The sequence below is a fragment of the Pseudochaenichthys georgianus genome, chromosome 7 (assembly GCF_902827115.2).
Source record: "Pseudochaenichthys georgianus chromosome 7, fPseGeo1.2, whole genome shotgun sequence".
NCBI classification, from domain to species: Eukaryota; Metazoa; Chordata; class Actinopteri; order Perciformes; family Channichthyidae; genus Pseudochaenichthys; species Pseudochaenichthys georgianus.
In genome coordinates this window covers 40,329,589-40,336,216 of record NC_047509.1, presented here as the reverse complement: position 1 = coordinate 40,336,216, position 6,628 = coordinate 40,329,589, and the positions used below count along the sequence as shown (strand labels likewise).

At 42.6% G+C, this 6,628-nt stretch overlaps 1 long non-coding RNA gene across 1 annotated transcript; it reads left to right on the top strand.

The window, feature by feature from the left end:
- LOC117449884 (uncharacterized) lies at positions 1-5,224 on the top strand. The gene is made up of 3 exons (XR_004552518.2): positions 1-100; positions 2,397-2,518; positions 2,619-5,224. It is a non-coding gene; the product is annotated as an uncharacterized lncRNA (long non-coding RNA).
- The last annotated feature ends 1,404 nt before the right edge of the window (positions 5,225-6,628 follow it).

Here is a 6,628-nt window from a genome sequence, read left to right as displayed (position 1 = left end):
AGCTGGACCCCTTCCCATAACCTCAGTTCCTGTTGGGAATGAGTGCATGGGGCCGAGGCAGGATGAGTGTCTCTCTACATGTACTTATGGACTTTTGAGGGTGAGCTACAGTCAGAGAAAAAGCTGCTTGTACGTGTGTGAGTGGATACTGAAATGAGACAGGGGTGCTTGGCATTGAGTAAACACGTTCAAAGTCTTTAAAAGGAGACTGGACCGGGCGAATGAATCACAGTGCAGGAATCTGGTGCTCGTAGCTAGGCCATTATGGCAACACACATAGGCACGCACGCACACACACACACACACACACACACGCACGCACACACACCACACACACACACACACACACACACACACACACACACACACACACACACACACAGCTCCTTCTGAAGTGTTGCCTATAGTCTCTATGCTTCACAATCCCCTCCACCCCCTGCTAACACATGTCGGGGACATAGAAGAACCTGGTGTGCAGATACACATTGAAATACTCCGACTCCCTCTCTTTCCACAAACACGGCCTTTTAAGGTAAGCTCTCCCTCCCTCTCTCTCTCCTCTCTCTCTCCGCCTGTGTGTGTTTACCGCCTCTGGCCTAATCTGTGTCTGTCTTTTTCAGCCTGCCTGCACCCCCCTTACCAGAGCTGGGAAGTAACTAAGTACATTTACTCAAGTACAATGTTGAGGTACTTGTACTTGAGTATTTCTACTCCACTACATTTAATGGGGAAATAATGTAATTTTACAAAGTCACAAAAGAGTGAGATTATTTAAATATGTTACAAAACATCCATCAGAACTTTGTGTTTCTACAACAATCAAATGCTACTTGATGCAACAATGTTATTTAGAAATGTCACGTATGTAGAAAGAACCCCCGAACCTCCCATCATTCTGTACCTCTTTCCCCTCGCTTACCAGTCAGTCTGTGTCATACCTATTTGTATGCTTTCACTGTCTGTCCATAGCCTTTATGTGCCTTGTATTTATTCTTATGTGTGCTTTTTTTTATCTATTCGTGTAATATTATATTTTATTATAATGTTATGTTCATTGTGAAGCACTTTGGCAAACCCTCTGTTTTTAAACTGTGCTATATAAATAAAGTGGATTGGATTGGATCTCCCCTCCTCATTGCTCCCACTTCTCCTGCTCTTTCCCCAGCGAGCCCTGCTGGACTCCCCGGTGAGCAGCCGGCCTCCTCGGGCCTTCTGCCCTCCTGAACTCTTCCTCTCAGCGAGGAGGACGATGAGTGGCGGCGGCCAGTCCAAACAGGCTGTGAGGGAGAGAGCAAACAAACAGAGGGTTGCAGCGACCCCGAGAGATGCATATCTGTGTGTGTCTCCGTGGTGTTGTGGGCTGTGACCACACAACAACAGCGTCAATACACTTTCATTAGGCTGGAATGTAGGAAGAGACGTTTCCTAAATGTGGGTCAGGGGCTGAAGAAGAACCCCTGACTGGAGTTCAGCAGCTTCTGCTTGCGTATGTGTGGGGTATCTATGGAGAGATGGGCTCCAGTAGTTTTGTCCATATAAGGGAGGAGGAATGTGGAGAGAGAGCAGCTATGAATGACTGATCTCCCTCTCAGCCTCCCTCCCTTCCTCCATGTACCCTTCCGCCCGCCTCCCCCCTTTTCTCCCCTAAATCTAGTTTTCTTACGCCACATCTTCCGGATTACTGTCGGTGCCTTCTTCTGTGCACACAGTGTGCAAATATCTTTCAAGTGACTATATACACAAACACACACATCCCTATGCATGGGGTATAGTACAACACACACACACACACACACACACACACACACACACACACACACAAACTCACGCGAAGAGACACACACAAGATCATGTCTAACCCCAATGACATCATCATTACTTTTCTGGCTCACTGACTTATCAGTTACCTGTGAGTTACTCAATGTGTGTGTGTGTGTGTGTGTGTGTGTGTGTGTGTGTGTGTGTGTGTGTGTGTGTGTGTGTGTGTGGTGTGTGTGTGTGTGTGTGTGTGTGTGTGTGTGTGTGTGTGTGTGTGTGTGTGTGTGTGTGTGTGTGTGTGTGTGTGTGTGTGTGTGTGTGTGTGAGAAAGAGAAAGAAGGAGGCTCCTCTCGCTCATATAGGTGTCAGGTGAATGATATGCATTACATCACCACTGCAAAAAAACACAGGTACACACTCATGAACACTTCACATGTGCTACTCGTGTGTGTGTGTGTGTGTGTGTGTGTGTGTGTGTGTGTGTGTGTGTGTAGTGAGTGCGTGTGTGTGTGTGTGTGTGTGTGTGTGTGTGTGTGTGTGTGTGTGTGTGTGTGTGTGTGTGTGTGTGTGTGTGTGTGTGTGTGTGTGTGTGTGAGGATGTTTTTTCTACATCACTTAGTCTCTCTGTCCTGTTGCAGATAAGATGGCAGCTGACGTCCTCACCTGAGTCTGAACTGGATTCACTGGAAACAGATGTTAGAGGAAACACATGATGATGTCACCCCAGATGAACAGAGACCGTAATGTATTTCAAAATGATGTGAGTGTGGGAGTTCTTTAGTTATAGAAAAGAGGGCAGGGCTGAAGGGGGAGGAGGTGTGAAGAAAATAGTCATTTTGTGGTTTCCTCGTTGCCTCTAGTGATCTGTCTCTCTGGCTGGACACCTCCCCACGTCCTTCCTCGTCTCATCATCCCCTCGGCTTGTTTCCCCGCCTCTGCCTGCATTTATTTCATCTTTTAACCCTTAAATGGTCTCGGTATCTTGTGGGATACAGTCTTTTAACAAGCTGTGTCAATGTGTAACATCTAATATAATTTAAAATCGATGTAACTAAAGCGTATTATTGATGTTAAATGTGTAATAATGGTGTAATATTGGTGTTATACAGTATACTTGTAAATTGGTTGTAATAATAGCTGTAGTAACAGTGTAATATGGGGTTAATATATCAAATGTACACCTAGCTGTCTCTCAGGAGATAGAGTGTAAGCTTGATAATTGAAGTCATATTTGTTGTAAAATCCATAAATGTGTTGTTTTAGCGTAGCAATTATTATAATCTGCTATGCAGCACCATGGCTCTTTGGAAGGCCATATGAAACTAGTGAATCATTCTTAACCACTGATGGATTGATCAGCATGAAATGGTCCCTACAGAACAAAGTTCAAATCAATCAATGTGTTGAATTTAGTTTTCACGTGAGAAACAAACAGCACCTCAAGTGTTAGCATGCTAGCACACCAAAGCTAATGTTGTCAACATTGTGCTTACTTTGAGCATGTTAGCATTGTTTTGTGTGTTGAGGAAACGACCAGCGGGGTGTGTGCAATGGCCACTGGGGGAAGCGGTGGAGTTATGGTTATTGGTACAAATGTGATTCTGTTATTGGACAGAAGTGAAAGCTGAGCAGAGACATCATGACAGGCGCTTTGGGACCTTTATAGAATGACCTTCTTGGAAATGTTTCGTTTATTAGATGAACAATTAGCTGGTTTATTTCCTGTGAGGCCACACATGACTTATATTGATATACTCTCTATTGCCCACACACACGCACTCACGCACACGCAAACACACACTCACTAACGCACGCACACACACACACACACACACACGCAAACACACATTTACTAACGCACGCACACACACACACACACACACACACACACACACACACAGGATTCCGCCAGGCAGAGCGGAAGCCTGCTCCTGCATGACATCATATGATCTCATGTCAGAGGCATTGGCCCCGACACAGACCTGCAGAGACACGACCTGCAGAGACGCACACACAGCGATCAAAGTATTGCAGTATTACTGATTGAATATCAAGGATATCATTATATATACTATATATGGTTATACATCGTAGGTGATGTAATGTTATTTTATTCAGTTCCCCCCTGGATTGTATTCGATGCGCTTGACTCTTTGTCCTGTCCCTGACCCTTTGCTTTGGCACCATATCAATGTTGCCCAACTGAAATTGGGATTTCCTCCCATGAGTCTTTTTCTGGTTACTTCATGTTTACTGCTGGGGGGCCCCACAATGGTAGATGTTTTCCAGGCCCCTAAAGTGCAGGACACTTAACAGATAGAGAGAGAAACAGAACAAAGGAAGGAAGGCAGAAAGGAAAGAAAGGTCTCACTCTTTTGTTTATGTTTTCATTGACCATGGTCTCCCTGGCTACACTTCATTTTCACTTCCTTATTAACAATATGGCACCAAATGCCCACTCAGCGGATATATCTACGTGTTGCACCACCTGACACACCATAGCTTCCCAACACAGAGAGCTGTGTGATGTCCCACATCCTCCACACAGTACTGTGACTTGTTGTGAAGTGTGCTTCTCCTGCTTTCACTGTATAGTGAGGCTGCTTGGAAGTGGGGCTGTCAGGTCCATATGAACAGTCAGTGTATACTTACTCTAATCACAATCAGAAACATCATTCCTTTATGTGCACCGGAACGTGGAAATATACTTTATTACAAAAGCAGAAGTATAGTGCAGATAAAGTAAAGAGAATTAGAAATTAAAAATAACAAAGTATGCACACGTGATTTATAATAAAAAACACAATAAGTAACACAAATAGCAGAAAAGTAAACCATGGTAAAAGACTCAGGAGCAGTATATATTGTGAGTGACCATGTCAAATGAAAGATGTAGCTGGTACTGTTAACAGACTGTAAATACATTGAAAGAAAAATAAAGCGTGAATCGCACAAGTTTAAATTGAACAAAGTTGACTATGGACAGAAAGTAAGTCAGCAGATCACAGCTTGGAGAAGCAGGCAGGAGTTCCTGCCAAACACGTTTAAGACATCAATATCGCTTTGAGTGTACAATGTATTTGGAATACTTACATCACTTTACTTTCATTTGCTGGGATGCAGCTACACAGTTTATGTTTATGACGAGGAATTGAAACTTCTATCTTTGCTCTCGCCAAAGCACCAGACTCCATTAAGACTTTTTATTTGACTTCGCAGCACATTACACTTTCTAATCTGCGACTGCTGGAGATTGGTGAGATTTCTGTGTGTCTTTGTGTGACTGTGGCAAATCCGAACAAATCTGAACTGAGCAGTCACACAATATCACAAACTATAACCAACCGGTCAAGGCAATGGTAGAAAAGCAACTGTTGGGAAATAGTCACTGTAGTTTTTAACAAACTGTATTCAAACAGCAGGAAATAGTATTTTGGGCAGCAGGACAGTGTATCTTGAAAATGAGTTATAATAAATGACACTGTGTGTGTAATAAATGGCAATAAAAGAACATGTCAGTGTGGCTCATTGATTTGTTTTAAGAAGGGAGCTGAATAGCACAGAGCAAGAATGTATATCACGTATACACACACATTTTACTAGTTAATATTCTATTGTTGGTTTTGCCCATTGTACCAAATTATTTGACAAAAAGATTTGATCCTAGTCACTGAAGATTTGCCTCTTTATCTGAGACTCAAAATTAGAAATCATTCAAGTTTTGACCTGGTGTAATTCAGAAATGCAAATGAGTAAAACAGTGACAGGAAGTGCTTGATTAATCATCCCTGCATGAGCTTTACCTACTTATTCTTTAAGGATCTTGGGGGGCTCAATCCCAGCCAGGGCCGGCTCTAGAACAAATCGAATGGGGGGGAAATCATTTACCACAGGGGGGCACAAACTGCCGTCAACAACCAACACACAAACACCAACGCAATTTCAATTTAAAAAAACATGCTGTAAAGTCTATTGTCTTTCACACACATTGCAGGGTGTAGTGCTATTTTATAGCGCACCTATGACTTCTGCATACATGCACGGTTGTGACACAACCACCAAAACAGAAACATATGGACATAGGCCACCATATAAAAAGTGTGCAAATGTATTTAGTATCCTATGCATGTGAACATGTTTTAGGTGGGGCTTGCTCCCCCGGGAAGATTATTTTAAAAATATTGAAGTTAAAAGCATCAATCTGGTGCACTTTGAGAGCAAAATGAAGAGATCTATGGATAGCCTATCTCTCAGCATCCATATGAAACAGAACTGTAAACAGATTTACTTTTTTCTTTATGGATATTTTACTAATCACTCCCCTTTTAAACTGTATTCTTGTGTTACTGTCCGATAGTATTTCATACCTGTTTTTCATTTATTCTCTTATTCTTTAATAACTATAATGATCATATTAAGGTGTTCCTCGCAAATACTTGTTTACATAAATGGTGACCAAACAGTTTGAGACCCACTGAGATAACTTACACTAAAGTGAACTATCTAAACACTGAGAGAGTCATTACCTCACTGAGCTGAGGTTATACGATCCTCTCAGTCTGACAGGAGAGGACTCTCTTCCACCTTGGTGTAGAAACAGCTCTTTATATCCGTTAGCATAGCTAGCTAACCAAATGCTTACAACAACATTCCGCGTTACCACTCGGGCACTCACAAAATGCGCTCGTGCCACACACACACAGAGCCGAGCTTGAACACAGAGACCCAGAAGTAGGCTACTTGTACTGTACTGTGTATATCATATTATTTTCGATGGCTTTACTGTATAATGTTATGCTGTGTTCGTTATTCTCGCGTCCAGGTAAGAAGCTTAAAAAGGAGACTAAATGGAGACTCTGAGAAGGTTCAA